Below are 16,531 nucleotides of genomic sequence, written 5' to 3' on the forward strand. Positions count from 1 at the left end.
AACCATCAGCAGATCACTGCTCCAAAACCAGAACATGATCCGAGTCTCCCTCCACCACCAGAACACCAGCTTTACTAACGTGGTAGATCAGTGTAGTACAGATCAATAACTGATGAGTCATTTGATCAAAATCACTGAGTGCTTCACGTCTGACCCTCTGATGCTTCTGTAGACATTTTGCATATTTAATGAATGTCTGACAGTTTTACATTCATTCTATGAACACAGTGGAAATGTTGTGTTATAGTCTCCATGTTGTTTCCAGCATCATAAATTCTTCAGTTCAGAAAATTAGATTCTTTCTTCACAGCTGAAAAACAACATTTATTCTCTATTGAAATCTGCATCGTCCACTCCAAAGGTCACAATCTGAAGGTAACATCTGGTTTTGTTCCCTGTGGTTAACTCTGAGCATCAGTATGGTGGGATTTATCCACTACATCCACACCACTGTGGTTCAGTGTTGTCCTGATGGAGTAACAGCAGCCAGTATGATCCAGGCTTTAGCTGCTGGGTCTCTGTGTGACCTCTCAGACTGTTTAACAGATCAGACACAAAGAGAATCAGAGCAGCTCTGTTCTTTAAAGACAAACATGAACCCACTCAGGTCACACTTTCCCCACAGATATGAGCATCACTGTCCTCAAACAGCAAATGACCAAGTCGAACATTTGGATCTTTTCTCTTTCATTGTTTTCTTTTTAATGAATCTTTGTAACAATCTGAGGATGTTTCAGGTCATATTTATCCAGGAAACACAAACATGTAAAGGAGTCATCACAGCTCTCTGACCTCGTTGCTCCAGGTTCACCACTGAAGTTTGGAGGTCGACCTTTGGACCAGTCGCTCCTCACAGACGGACAGCTGGACCCTGCAGACTGTGACCTCTGACCTCTGCAGACACAAACATGATTGAAGCAGCTGTGATCACACAGACTGCAGATAATGCAGCTGTTTCCTGTCAGTAACATCCTCTTAGATTAGAGTTCAGCTTTTTACAGGAAAACTGGACAAAACTGATTTTTGTTACAAACTCATTTTCATTTCCTCTCAGCTCACAAACACAGTCAGACAATCAACCAGAGTCAACACTGATTATAATGTCAGTGCAGAATTATTTCTGTTACTCAGTGAGTTCAGCTCTCTGACCTCGTTGCTCCAGGTTCACCACTGAAGCCTGGATTTCGATCTTTGGACCGGTCACTCCTCACAGACGGACAGCTGGACCCTGCAGACTCTGCTCTGTCCTCCTCTTCCTCCATCATCATCTTCAGTCAGTCTGAGAGGTAAACCACAAACACTCAGTGAGTTCACATTAACAGGAGGAACTGACCTCTGACCTGTCATGTGACCATGAAACCAGGTCAATATGTCTGTAGGTTCAGTCATCCAGGTCATGTGATCTAAGGAGCTTGGAGAGAAAAGAGACGTCTTTAAGTTTCTGGAAGACGTTTCATCTGAGAAGCTTCTTCAGCTCTAAAACCAAACGGTGGAGAGTCCCAGATATTTAAACCTGAGAGGGAAAGAAAGCATGTCGCTGACCCACCACTGATGTTATTTCAAGGAGGAAACTGAGAGCCTTTGCACCAGGAGCACAAACATCAGCTCCAGCAATGATCCACTGATGTGTTTTTATTCCATGTATGAATGTTGTTATTGACAGAGATGACGTTTGTGTGTCAGTGATGCAGTGACTGTTGTTGTTACCTGTACAGGCTGGTTAGACTCTATGAAACAGATCATACAGATCTCTGCATGTTAGAAGAGACTATTAAAGGTCATGAATGAGACAAAGGCAGGGAGGCGTCCTTTACAGCTAAACAGCAGAGTGAGAGAACAGCCAGCACCTCTACATTTATCACATTATACAGCACATGTATGATACTGACAGGGATGAGAAGAATTTAGTGATTCTGATCCCATCATTGATATTACTTATTGATTCTCAGTAGCTCTGCTCTGACAGTCACCACCATCACTGAGCAGCATATCAAAGACATTTGTGCACATTAACTGCATGTTGTGGCTCAAATGTTTGTGCATGTTGGAGGCATTTCCTCTTTGTTGTGATCAGTGTTGGTCATTACTCAAAACAGTCATTATTACACATATTACACAGAACACTTTGATTAAAAGTAATGGAGTACGTTACTTCATTACTCCTCATAACATTACTTTGATGTTACTGTGTGAAATGAACAAATGAGCATGTAACAACATAAAGCTGAGGTACAGCCCCACACACCAACACAGATCCTGATGAGGTCACGTGATGTTTCTCTGAGTGTTTATGAACACAAATCAAAGATGAAACAGCACAAAGACACTTCAAAGTGATTCTACTGTAGAAACATGAACAGGTAGAAACCTGCAGCCTGACTGCTCATCACTTTGTTACCTGTTCAAGTTCAGCAGCAGCAGCTCACTTTATCACGGTGCTGGTCTGGGGTCAGTGTTTACTCAGCTTTAACCTCACTCTGGGTTCTTGGCTAGCTTAGCGTTAGCTTAGCGTTAGCTGAACGTTAGCTTAGTGTTAGCATGCTGTGTGCTAGCTTAGCGTCAGAGCTCTGCAGGTGTCTCGTGTGTAAATATTAATCACAGTGACAGTAAAGGAGGTAAAGGGCTGTGACGTCATCACGTACGCTGCGTCCTCTGTGGGCTCTGAGTGAACTCAAAGTACAAACTACAAGTACACAAACACGAACGTAGCTCAGAGTGGCGGACACACTCGGCCTCGTTGGTCCAGCTGTGAGTCCGTTACCGTGAACTATGGAGCGGCAGATTTGTGCTGAACTAAGCTGCACACAGCTGATGTTAGCCAGGAAACATTACACACTGACTTTAATGGAGAGACCGGAAATACAAACACACACAGTTTGTTGTGTGAAGAAATCAAACACGAGCTGAACAAACAGTAAAGTTCCTAAAGACAAACTGTTAAAGGAGGAAACAAAGCAAACTTACAGTTTCTTCACACCAACAACAAGCTCCACTCCACACCTGGACACTAAACACGGACACACAGGTGAGCTGCTTCCTGGAAGGAGGCGGGGCTCCACCTGAAACTCAGCACAGGTGGGAGGGGCTCAGCTCTGTGTGTGCTGATGTGTTAACTTTAAAAATATACCGTCTGACTGCTCAGACTGAGTCAGAGTAAAGTTCACATGCTGACGTGTGGAGACATGAAACCTTGTTGTAGCTGCAGGTGTGAACACACTGATCCCAGATCAGCTCTGCTGTATTTGTAACATGAACATTTCTGCTGCAAAGCTTCAAATGTTCAGCATGTTTCTCTGTTTCCAGTCTATAGATCCAGTCACACTTTCTACCTTCACCTGTGCAGTAAAGACTGAGAGCAGAGCTGAAAGCAAGCGTCCAATCAGTGAGCAGCATCAACACCTGAGCTTCATTCAGACTCTGTTATTGAAGATGTTGTTGGTACAAAGTTCATCTGCTGCTCACATGAATCCATGAAAGATTTATTTCACTGAATGTTTCTTCAAAGCTCATTTCAACCTGTTGAAGTCATGAATGAAAGTGCAGACTGAGAGTGGATCACATGATGTTTGAGGTGTGTCATGTGACATGTTCAGTATTGTCACACATGTCTAGATTGTCCCTGATATCATAACTGCTCAAACACTGATGATTATATTTGAAGAATTATTCCTGATGGCAGCAAAGTTTGAATGGAGCTCTCTGTCTGTGCTGATTTGTCGCCCTCTGGAGGTCAAAGCACAAACTGCATGATGTCACTGTAACCACCACAGTGACAGGAAGTGTTTTTATGACTGAAACACTGAAATGATGCTAACGGCTGTCGTTAGGCTCACTGACAGCAGTGCTGATGTGTTCATGTCAAACACTGGCTCAGGTCAGACTCCTTCATCCTTCTCCAGCGTGAGGCCGCCCTCAGACCCACAGGAGCTCTGACCTTTGACCTCCTGACCCTAACCATTTTAGTCTTGTTGCATCTGCAAATCCATCCAAACTGTAGCCGAGCAAAAGAAGCTGGAAGTTGTTCTATGAATGATGTTGTTGAAGGAGCTTGGAAAGAAAAGCGTCTGGACTTCTTTAAGTTGCTTGAAGAGGGACATGGACGTCTTAACGCCCACTTACATCCTGGGACATTTGATCACAGGAAATCACATGATGGGGTGGGGCTAGATCTCACAATGGGTTCACCCAAAACCTTGGCTGATTGAGACCCACACCCGTTCTCACACCGTGGCTCGTGTGATTAGGTAGAGGATCAACAGGGGCTCCGTGTCCCTGAATTTAAACTGAATCTAAACACACCGTGCACAATGCCAAGTTAGATAATGGTTAAAAGAACAAGATAAGAATAAATAAAAAGATAAAATAAGGATAAGAAATAACTTAAAAAAATAAAATAAAAAGATAAATAACTGCAAATAAGTACAAATAAGTAACTGAAGACACGTGTGGTCTGCAGATGTCGATGTACATGGATGTACATGGAGTTTAATGTGCAAAATGAACTTAGTGTGCAAAGTGACCTGATGTGCAAACTGCAGTTTGAGGTCGGTCAGCTGTTCAGGAGTCTGATAGCAGTGGGGAAGATGGAGTTGTTGAGTCTGGATGTTCTACATTTCACACTTCTGAACCTTCGTCTCGAGGGCAGAGGTGTGTCTCTCCTCTGGACTCTGTGATGGTAGCTGCTCTGCAGAGAGGGCAGCGGGGTCCTGATGATCTTCTCCACAGTTGTTATCACTCTCTGCAGGCGTTTGCGGTTTGCAGTAGTGCTGCCGTACCATGCAGTGATGCAGCTGTCAGGCTGCTCTCCACAGTGCAGCTGTAGAACCTGCTGAGGATCTTGGCCAACATACCAAATTTCCTCAGCCTCCTCAGGAAATACAGCAGCTGCTGAGCCTTCTTGACCAGCTGTGTGAGTTTGAGTCCCTCACTGACTCAAACTCCTTCAGTGACACTTGCAGCCTTGCAGATTAGTTTGCTGATCCTGATGCATCTCTGGAGCTGATGCTGTCCCCCAGCAGACAACAACAACATAGATGCTCTCACTAGTCCACTTTACCCTCTAATCACATCTCTGACATCTGCAGGTTGCTCCATAGAGACTCTTGTGCAATGCCAGGTGTTTGTGTTTGTCTGTAGGTACACATTAGATATGACCATAGACGCACACACACAAGTGAACACAGCAGCACAGATGGTTTCCACCTGCTTCCCTCTTTCTTCACACAACTGTGAGGATGATGAAGAGGTTTCAGGACGAGGTGGTCAGCAAGCACAGGATAAAGCAGGGCCATGAAACTCTCTGGTGCAGCAGATGTTTAATCAGACTCAGCTTTAGGCTTCTTTTCCCACCTGGCAGCAAAGTAACAGCTTCACTAATGTGAACAGTCACAATGTTAAACGTTTCTATATCTTCATATATTTTTATCTGTTGATGCTGCAGAATAAAGTCTGTTAACAGAGTGCAGGATGTGTAGAGCAGGTCCAGCTCTCCCTTTACTGTGTCCACTTTCATCAGCCCCTGTGAAGTGACACAGAGTGCATGTGTGTCTGTCAGCTGTTGTTTGTTGTGAAGGATGGAACAAATGAACACACACTTTTAGAGAAATCTGAAAAAGCAACACGTGCTTGGGCTCCTTCTGTGCTCGTCTTCATTAATGCTGATCTTTCTTTCCTGTTTGTTCTTTGGCACAAGCTTCAGTCTTTTCTCCCAGGGCTCCTTCACACTTAGAAACACACCTACATTCATTTATACACAAACATCATGAAACAAAGGCTTTGTAAAAGAGGACACGAGATCCTCTCTGAACAGCACATTCATATCAAACACAGGACTGAACAGGATATACTGAGTCTGTGCTGTTTTCATTGTTACTTGCTGAGTATTTTTCCAGTGTTTGAAATGTGACTCAAGTCTGATTCTTCTACTGTGTGTGAACTCTAAGCAGCTGCATTAAACAGCTGCTTTTCAAACCAGGCTCAATCCTATGACTCTGTGAATGTAAACTTTTGTCACCTGCATGAATAACAATCCTTGATCTAGTCAGGACTGCAGTGCTCCTGTGATCCCAGCTTATAGATGGAGGCTAGCATGAGAGGCTCAGCAGCTAAAGCAGCACACCTGGGTCTCCCAGCCTATTAAAAGCAGCCCTTTGCTTCACCTGCTTCACTAAACATTATTATTATTATTTAAGCAGAGTGGTGTGATTGATGTAGGCATTGCTGTGTGACAGGAGGACTTTTCTTGAAACAGCTCGTGTGACGTGAGCTGACGTAAAAACAGTGATGTTAGCTTGATTCTCTTGGCTAAAACTATTTTAAAAAGAGGGTCAATCATGCAAATCTGCCAATAGAAGCCAAAGTTACAGCCCCTCAGAGTTTAAAGAGAAAAGGCCCGTTTCCAACACTCGGTTGTGCAAAGGGAAACAGGCCCACAGTGCCTGAGTGTGTGGGTAATTCTTCAAATAATATTCAAAAGCAAACATTTTGAAGCATGTAAATAAAATTCAATCATTTCTGCTCTTCAATACCTAAGAAATGAAAACTGGCAGATGGTCCCAAAATGTGAAACGCCTGGCTATCTGTGCATTTAGTGCTGCAAGTTTTCACTGTTTACCTTCAGAAGCATAAATCTCTGCACAGATAATGTTCATATGTGGATTCCTGGTTTTCTGCAGTTAATTGTGACCCAAAGCGTATTTTTAAAGTGGTTCCAGGCAATAAAGTCTAAAAATAAATACATCTACTTCCTTTTTCTGTGTTCCAGCCTCAGTGACTCTGACACAGTGCTGTAATATTTACACCTCTGATGAAAGCAGAGTTTGTAGTTGCAGAGAAATACTCGACTCATTTTGGGCATTTACGAGCAGGAACCTCAGAAAGCCCCTCGCTGCTTCACTGGTTAAGAAGCAAAGCAAACATTAGTTCACAGTGATGTTAATTAAGGCCCAAAGTTTAGGAACGAACGTCAGCACTTCACTAATGAATGTAATGCTGATTCATGTGCTTGTTTTGTAATGTGCATGTTGTGCGTTGCTATTTCCCATATTCTTTGGCACTGATAGATGAAGAGTCTCAGGCAGGACCGAGGCTGCCAGCTGCTGACAGTGAGCAGGGAGAGAGCAGCAGAAGCTGGGCAAGAGCAGGGCACCTTCAGCCCCCTTCATCAGTCAGAAATCATTTGGGTGTCTGTGTGAAATGTCTGATTTTTAAAATCTTTTTGTAGACATATTTATTAAATGTTTAACAATTATATAGAAGAAAGACAATGTAAAGAACAAAACATGACAAAACAAAAATGAGTTGAAGTTATGAACTGTTTCTGAGAGACAAATAACACCAGGATCCTTTTTGTGTAGCTGACAGCTGGTAACTGTGCAGGGGCGGGTCTAGCAAAGTGTTGCCAGGGGGGCAGGTAGGGCATTAACAGGGAGAGGGGGGCACAAAGAAATACTTTTCTTTCTTATTCTCATTTAAAATGCTTTTAATAAATAATTATCTGAATCTCACAACAAACGTTTTCATCTGATGTAAAATGTATAGAAATCCATTATTGTACATAGTCATTTTTTAGGGTCCCATCATAATTTCTTCAGAAGTAAGTACTGCATATGATGCCAGTGTTTCCCACATTTTCTAGATTCTGCACCAGTACTGTGTGTAAAATGCATCAAAAAGTCAGTTTGATTCTTTCTCAGCTGTCTTTCTGTCTCCTTTCACTTTTTAAAGGTTGCCATGTTAGAAAACATATTTTGCCCTGCCGTGCTGTTTATTGATGTGGCAAATGAAAGGTTTATGAAAACATATCTAAATCTGTCATCAGTAATCAGCAATGATCATGTCTCACCTCTAGTCTCTGTCTTAATGTCAGGTTTCCACCGTGTGTTGTAGATGTTCAGGAGGTTAACTCGACCAACAGTCTACTTCCTGTTTAGAATACCAGGACAGGGAGGATGGTGCAGGTTTAAGTTTATTAGACTGATGCATGTATACCAACAAGACAGCGTCCATCACTGTGACAACAGCGTTTGTTTTCATTCAAAGGCTTCATGGTTTTTCCTTTAATACCTGGGGGGCCGGTCTCCAGTCAAAATGCCCGGGACCATTTTTTGTCCCAGTCCAGCCCTGGTGTCAGATCTGCATGCAGTGTCAATGAGACGATCAACAACAGATCAGACAAAACACTCAGGCGGACACTCCTCTGTAGAAGGAAACATGGAAAGTGTGAGGTAATCAGTGCACAACATCACTTTGTATTTCAGGCTGTTTTTATATAGAACTTCAGCACCAATGTAAAAGTTCTGGTTTGAGGAAGATGAAGAACATTTTCAGGAAGGATGCCGTCTGCAAGCAGAGCTGCTTGAACCTCAGCGCTGAGGTCCAGACTACTTCCTGTGAAGCCACGTGATGTAAATCTGCTGCTGTAACTTCACAGTTTACTGAAGCTAAATGCAACGTTACCATATAATCTGTTTTCAACAAAGGTTTCACTCCGTCCGGTGTTGATGGAATGATTCAGGCCGTACTCGTCAGGCTTCCCGTCGACCACACGCATTTCAGTCACAAACCCCGTGACTGACAACAAGGGAAACAGCAGAAGAAAAGATGTGAAAAATACTGGATGATGATGATGGAGGATTAACCGCGGTGGCTAAACTGTTTCCTGTCTTTGTGGGCGTACTCACAGGGAAGTTTCCAGGCACGTCAGTCTTGGTGGCTAAAGTCTCCATTTTCCAACATGTATCGCTACAGGTGCAAAGACACAACATTAATCATCAGTGTAAATATTTTAATGCTGTCCAAACGGTGTTTGCTTTGTCTGTCCTCTCGCGCTCACAGAGGAAACGAGGACGCCACCTTCAACCCATCTTCAGTTGGCTCAACCATGGCCGGACTTCCTGTTGGCTTTGTGACAGCAAACCACTTGAAATGAGAGCAAACTGCAGTCAAGCACCACTTACAGCAACCTGTGGACACGCAAATGGAAAGCACTGAGAATCATACAGAAGCATAAGAGCTGTTTATTGTAACACGTGTGTGTGTGTGTGTGTGTGTGTGTGTGTGTGTGTGTGCACATTAATAACACACTGATGTATGTTAGTTTGATTTATGCCATATCTGAGAAAACAATTGCAGAATTTTACATCAAAGTTTCCAAAGCTGATGTTTTGTTGTTCACTCTGTTTTATATTCATATAGTTTGTTGTTTTTAAATCAGTGGACAAAATAAATATTATCACACAAAATCCAGGGTGAAACATAACCAAATAACCTAAATGGTGAAGTCATTATAGAAGTACATGTTGCAAAGGTCGGCCTCCTGTATAGACTGCTAAACTGTGTGGGGGGGCCCTGCCTGTCCTCGTTGGATAAGCTCCACCCCTTTTCCATAAGACGGAGACATTTGTATGAAAATAGATGGGCAGTAAAATAAAAAATATTATGGATGACTCTGTAAATCAAAGTCGGCCTGAGGCAGAAGCAGAAACCATGAGGAGCACAGCACCACTCCCAGAAGGGCACGAAGTGAAGCCATAGCTGCTGAAGAGTGAAGACGTGATGATGGAGGAGATCACAGATGAAGATCTGCTGCCTGCTGACTCTTTATATAGAAGAGTGAGACTATCTCCCCACCAGCAGCTGCACTTATACAAACCCCAGGTGCTGGGATGGCTTTGAACATGTGACATTTTCTGCAAACACATGGACAGTTTCATAAGCACAAAGATTATTCCTGCAGCGGCAGAATCGTATCCACTGTGTGAGAGGTGAACGTCAGACAGTTCTTAGAAAATGTAGTTTCTCTTTAAGCTTTTAACGTCTCTTTTACCCCCATTTGTCTAAAACTACTTGACAGCCCTTCATGTCAGAGGTTTATTACCTGTGCAGGATGGAGCACATGGTCTCAGTCAGGCTGGACACGATCACTCCTACAGGAAGTAAATGTGATTTTATTTCACCTGTGAAATGATGAAAAACAGCAGAATAGCTCACGCTAACAAACGGGTGTTGAAATGTTTCATTTTCTGCTGTTTCACAGGTCAAAAAGGGCGTCGAAGCAAACTGAAGCTGAGCTGCTGCTGCTGTTGTAGTGCAGCATCTGCTGTGTGCTTCATCAGAGAACCTTCTGTACACAGCAGACAGAGGCTGCTGCCACTGAAGTCCATCTGCTAGAGAGCTTTAAACACTGGTTATTGAAGTGGCTTTGATGATACTGATACACAGTCTTTGCTGCTGTCACAGGACAGGGATCCACCAGGGAGTAGTTGTCAGGATAAAGAGCCTTCGCTTCTCTAAATATAAACTGGATACTTGTAGGAAACTTTGGGAAGCAGCATTTTTCCTCATATCGTCTAAACTGAAGTTAGCTCAGGTGCTTCTTCCATACTTGCTCTGCAGAAAGCCAAAGAGTTTGGAGCTCTGCAAACATTTGCAGCACAGCTGGATGTTTGTAACTTTGGTCACCTCTGTATCATCCCTCAGATTCTTTCTGCACAGCTTTGAAACCACGACAGCACGAGTGATGCTGAGGAGACGTCCAGTTTAAACAGACCTTTATTCCTGGAACACAAACACATGAAGTGATGCTGCTAAAGAAGAACATTTAATCGCACTAATGAATCAAGCATCTGTTTGTCTGTCAGTCTGTCAACAGTTCCTCTGATCGACTTCAGACTTGGTGGGTGTTTTGTTTTTGCAGCGGTCAAAGTCGATCAGCGTGTTGCTTTGTCTGCTGTAAATCTGCCTGTACAAAGGGAAACATGCATGTTTTAGATGCAAACTCACAACATGGCTGCATTTTTGTGATTATGTGTATTTTATATTGATTTATTCTATTATGTTTTGTATATGAATCTTTACAAGTGTGTCGATACAAAGGCTTGATTAAAACAAAGGTCTCAGCTGTGCTGTTAGGGATGCTCTCATATTTGTTTCAAATGTAATAAATCAAAGGATTTCAGGCTTTTCATCCTTTTTATTTGTTTGGTTCTAACAGCAGCTGGATAAAAACATGCAGGTGATGAATATAATTGTGTGATATTATGAGCATTGTGAATAAAGAAAGAGCAGAGATAGTAAAAAGGAAACAGGTGATGGACGTGAGATTTTCAGAACAAAAGCTCCTCAGTGAGACGATCACCTGGACACAAGGTCAGGCAGCTGGGACTCATCTAGAGAGCAAAATGGAAAAGTGATCTGTGCAGAACATCACTGTTGATTGCAGTTATTTACATCAGACTTCTTCTCTGAGATAAGAGCACCGTTTGTGGGAAAGATGACAGTATTTCCAGGCTGGATGCTGTTTGCAGGGAGAACTGAATGAAACTCTCCTGCACCTCAGCGCTGAGGTCCACACCTGTGAACACAGATGAGGTCAATCTGCTGCAGCACGTAGAGCTTTACTGATCAGCAGGTTCAAAGGATTCAGCAGAGCGTAGAGTCAGAGCTAAATGCCACATCACCATAGAGTTTGTTAACAACAGCTTTCTTTGCCCTTTGTCTCGATGGACTGAATCAGGGATACTCGTCATACTTCACCTCAACCACGTCACTGAGAGACCCCAGCCTGACACAGCAGCAGAGATGATGAAAGCAGAAACAGCAAACAGATGCTTCAGTTGTGTTTCTCTCTGTGTGTGCGCTCACGCCCACTTGTGTGTGTGAACTTTCCACGTACCTCAGCTTGTTTCTCCAACATGAGCCATCAGGGCTGAAAAACATCACTAACACATGAATTCTTTCTCTTTTTGTTATCACCTGTGATCATGTGTCTCATGTTTCTGTCATTCACCAGTTCTTGTAGAGTTACGTGTAACTAGACTTCTGTGGGACGTAAATGATTGTTTTGTATGCAGATCTGTACAAAGGATGGAAACACTTGATTACAAAGGAGATCTCAGCTGTGTTGTTGTGGATGGACTTCAACGTATTTGTTAAAAAAGAGAATAAAGCAAAGTGTTTTAGCTGTTTGGGAGTTTTTGTTTGATTCCATTCAGTTTTATTTCTATGGAGTCAAATAATAAGAAAGGCTCTAGAACAGCCCTGAGTTTGTCCAGGTGACACTCCTCTGAAGAACAAAGACAAAGAGGAAGAAGGGGACTCGTTTTCAAGTCTTGTTTCTTTCAAAATAAAAGCTGAAATGTTTTGGAAGCATGATAATATTTCAGCCAGGATGCCGTCTCCAAGGAGACCTGCACCTCAGCGCTGAGCTCCACATCACGCCCTGTGAAAGCACAGATATAAATCTGCTGCAGTGAGAAGAACTTTACCCAACACAAGTGTAGAAGTAGACATTTGACTTTACCTACAACCTGTTAACAACAAAGCTTTCATTGCCTCTGCTGTTGATGTCATGTAGGACTAATCATACTTCACATCAGCCATGCACACGTCAGAGGATCTCCAGGCTTTCAGTAATAAAGCCAAGCAGATGATGTGAACATAGCAATAGTAAAACATGCATCATAATCAGCTGTATGTGTCGACTATGTGGCACCTCAGTCTTGTTGGCATGAAGAAAAGTTGTGTAACATGTAGCATAAGGGCTGCAAAGACATCATGTAGACAGCAGTCGTCTGTTAGTCGTAACGTATCTCCTGTTAAAGAGTTAAATGTGCGTTCTCCATCTCTGTCCTCTCACAGCTCGCCGTACACCAACTCCAGCTGTGGTAACCATGGCTGTGCCCATCAACACGCTGAAGCTGAGACGCCACCCGTCACTATGGCGACTCCAATAGGGTTACCTGTCAGCTGTGGACGCATGAAAGGAAAACAGCAGAAACACAGACATGTTTACTGGAACATTTCCTATTGACAGCTTTATGGAAAAGTGGGTTTAAACACTTTTCTATGTTTTATTTTGTTTATTTATGGATTTATTGTGAAAGGAATTTCAAAGGTTTAATTTGACCTTTCCCCTGTTTTTCATACAGACTGGAGACGAATGGATGGTGCTTTCTTTGTTTGTCTAAAGATAATGAATAAAACTCTACACACATCTTAAACCACCCTCCTTTCTATATATTTTGTTATATAAATGGAAAGTATATAAGACACAAACTGAGCTTATATGATACTAAGGACCCTGGAGGTCAGTCCACCTTTATAATTCAGCACAGCCTGGAGTCTTGGTCTTTTCTTGGATGTTGGTTCCCTTTGTTTCCATCCTCTGTTAAGATGTTTCAGTAATGTTGAGGTCTGGGGAGGCCAATCCATGGCTGACGTCCTGTGATGCTGCATTAGCAGTTTGTTCATAGTGAAAAATGAAGCCACTGCCAATCAGACATTTGCACAGTGGATCAACTTCTGATGGTACTGTCCTGAATTCCACACCTATAATATGTTTGCACATCCTGATGAATATGTGCAGCTGATTTTCAGTCCAGTTCCTGTGTGACAGACGCCAGTCTTTCTGCCTGTGTCCTTCCTTAACAATAGAGCCATCCTTCCACTGAGACTGTTTCTGATGAGGCTTCACTGAGCAGTAGATGGATCCCTCAGCTCATCTAATCGTCCTATTTCTAACACATGACTGTCAGAAACTGTTAATCTGCTGCAGCTCTTTAACTCCTCCACTTCTTTTTTTGTAATCTCTTAGTTTCCTCATCTTTTAAGGTGGCACTGCACACCAGATCCAAAGTCAACATGCTGTTATATGATGGAGTTGAACCTGTAATGGAGTTTGATTTAAACCAATCAGCAATTAAGTGAATGATGATGAGCAAAGATGGTGGAGGTGGTGGATGAAGACCCGGACAGCTGTGGTTGGCTCCTCGTATAGAGCAGAGTGAGGTTGTGTTTGCACATTATTATAAAACCATGTTCACCATATATTTTAGCTGCAGACAATAACATGATTTCTTTGCTGTGGTGATTTTATTCCACTTTGGTAAAATGGAAAACCATCATTTCTTGCTGTAATTCACACATTATTCCAAGAGCCTCAACACGAGCCTTGTAGTCCGACCATATATAGACAAATCAATAGTTGTGTTTGTAACAGCTCACGAACATGAATCGTTCCACATTACTTTAAAATCATTGTAAACTAAACTGGAATAAATGAGTGTTTATATATAGTTTTGTCTCAGCTGTTCATACACAGTGTTTCAGTTCTTATCAGAGTCCCACCGTCTCACTGTGGTGAACCTTTAGCTCTGTTGTAAGCGTGTTGTTAGACCAGGTTTCCCTCATTTAAAAATAATCTCTCATTAGAAATGGACATGATGTCTAAGACATAGAAATGCTTATTATGGGTTCACTTGATGTCACTGAAAAGATGCACATGGGTAACGTGCAGGCCGTCCAGCTCCGAGGTTTACCTCCTCACCTCGAGTCTGCGACACTCTCTCCGTGTCCTCTCAGATAAGGGCGCGCACATTTCTGCACCATCTTCTAAATTACAAAGAGCGATTCACAAAACAGAAGCTCACAAAACACTCATCACAAACCAAAAATGGCTCCACTGAGCGTCAAACTGTCACCAGAATTTACTGATAATCTAAAGACTCACAGAACTCATTTTGTCTCATTGTGTCTTAGTTTGAGACATAAGTGCATGATCATAATACTGTGTAGTTAGATGAGACAGAGCTGATGCTTGCTCTTAATTATCCTCTTCATGTTTCCCGAGCCTCAGCAGTGGAAGCTACCATGGATAGAAAGACTATGACTCATCTTAAATCTCAAATCTTTGTCTCCAAAGAGCTGCTGATGTGTCCGATATGATCCACAAGCTTAAACTAGGATTATAAGTGTGTGCAGTGATGTGTGTGAAACCTCTGAGGACTCACACGTGTGTGCTTCAGCCCACACACACATATGAAGCACTGCGACCTCACACAGAAGTGTTTTACACATCCAGCCTGAATCCTGATCATTTCTACAGTTTATTAAGTTCAGCTTCACCTGAACATCAGTGATGAAGCTGCTCTGACTCCATCACAGCTCACAGCTGTTGGAATGAGTCAAACAATGAAGAAGGTTCAGAAACAGCTGATGATTTTACAGAAACATGATGCAAACATGAAAATGGACACATGATTTTTTATTAAGACACTGTTTATGTTTCACTGTGCATGACGTCATCAACACTGACACCAGGGGGCGCTCATCAGCAGCCTGAGGAAGTGTGATAAGGGAGGGAGACGCAGTGTTGTGTGTACTGCAGTCGGACAGAAGGAAAAACTTCCTCCTGAAAACATTTTCATCCTTCCCAAAAGTGTTTGAGTCAAATGTTACAAATATATAAATACAATAAAACACAGGGTCTTACATAAAATTAGTGATGCAGTTGTGCACTGAGCACCTTTCCAATGTTCCTTCCTCAGATGAGTCCAGCTGCTGAACACATTAACATCTGTATGTAAATGTAGCCGAGAACCAACCTGAGCACTGCTGGGAAAATACAAAGGCAACCATCAAAGTGCTGTATTATCTTATTTATTCTGAATGTTGACTTAGATCCACACCACGATTTATGAAACTATAGAACTAAAATAACAACAATCGTCTGCTTCTTTAAAATTTCTTTCATTACATCAAACCAGTGAAAACTGAAAAAAACAAAGAGCTGTTAGCATGTTCAGACCAACTTTGAGACAGAGACTGTAAAGTTCTGCACTTTAAATCCTGCCTGTGTTCCTGCAAATGATTCACACTGAAAGTATCTTAGTTTAGTATTGAGTGAGCCACAAAGCAGCCTGATAGCTTTAAAACAGGAAAAGTAAATGAAATTGACAGTTTCAGTGTAGCTGGATCTATTATTGGGGGGTCATGACCCCCGTAACCCTGCCTGGTCCTGAGGTCAAATCCACCATCTTTGTTTCAGTGCTTCATGTTCTCCCGTGTTTGTGTGCGTCCTCTCCGGTACTCCGGCTTCCTCCCACAGTCCAAACACATGCAGTTAGTGGGGTCAGGTTAGCTGTGAGTGGTTGTGTCTCTGTGTTATTCCACCTTAATCAATGACTTCCTGTTAGCATGAAGTGCTTCTGTAGGACTGATGTCATTTTCATGGTTGGATCATTTAAATGAAGCTGGACTCAGATGCAGTAAATAAGCTGATTGATCATTAATGAATAAAGCTGGTCAAACACATCACGTGGACACATGTGATTGTGTGTTGTAGTATTGATCCCAATGCTGGTATCAGTCCTGGATCAATAACACTGGATGGATGCGTTCAGCATGGAGCCCTGAGCTGTGTTACAGACAAACATGGAAACTGACAGGTCTGTGTCATTCACAGTCTGTAACACTTCTAAACAACAGAGGCTGACCCAAGTGCCTCAGAGCCAGGCACGCTCACATCACAGCTCTCTAAATAAGCCAGTTTCAAAATAAGAGCTGAAAGCTGTGTTTGCTTGTGTTAGCTTATTATTGTGGAGACTAACATTCAGTGATCGTGTGTTCAGACTCATAATGATTACTCTCAGAAATCCTGATCTTTGTATTTACTGTGTGTTGGATCAATAACTGAGATTCATGGTATCACACAGCTGTGCTGCTGCTGATGTCAGCACATCTGGAACAATAC

General features: G+C 42.5%; 3 long non-coding RNA genes across 5 annotated transcripts; 1 reads left to right on the forward strand and 2 right to left on the reverse strand.

Annotated features, from left to right (window-relative positions):
- Positions 1-676: 676 nt before the first annotated feature.
- Positions 677-3,070, reverse strand: LOC146710532 (uncharacterized). Of its 2 annotated transcripts, none has more exons than XR_014920257.1 (3): positions 2,965-3,070; positions 1,150-1,279; positions 677-894 (listed from the first exon to the last, which is right to left on the reverse strand). It is a non-coding gene; the product is annotated as an uncharacterized LOC146710532 (long non-coding RNA). The 2 variants fall into 2 exon arrangements; XR_014920258.1 differs by lacking the exon at positions 2,965-3,070 and adding an exon at positions 1,341-1,775.
- Positions 3,071-8,117: 5,047 nt separating this feature from the next.
- On the reverse strand, positions 8,118-9,078 carry LOC146710533 (uncharacterized). 2 transcript variants are annotated; one of them, XR_014919954.1, is made up of 3 exons: positions 8,834-9,078; positions 8,682-8,742; positions 8,118-8,571 (listed from the first exon to the last, which is right to left on the reverse strand). It is a non-coding gene; the product is annotated as an uncharacterized LOC146710533 (long non-coding RNA). The 2 variants fall into 2 exon arrangements; XR_014919953.1 differs by having other exon boundaries at positions 8,118-8,742.
- A 2,234-nt stretch (positions 9,079-11,312) lies between these two features.
- Positions 11,313-13,105, forward strand: LOC146710534 (uncharacterized). Its single transcript, XR_014919955.1, has 2 exons — positions 11,313-12,826; positions 12,930-13,105. It is a non-coding gene; the product is annotated as an uncharacterized LOC146710534 (long non-coding RNA).
- The last annotated feature ends 3,426 nt before the right edge of the window (positions 13,106-16,531 follow it).

The sequence above is a fragment of the Copadichromis virginalis genome, linkage group LG4 (genome assembly GCF_057382275.1).
Source record: "Copadichromis virginalis isolate Kocher_CV1m ecotype Utaka linkage group LG4, C_Virginalis_male_GT1.1, whole genome shotgun sequence".
Taxonomy (NCBI): Eukaryota; Metazoa; Chordata; class Actinopteri; order Cichliformes; family Cichlidae; genus Copadichromis; species Copadichromis virginalis.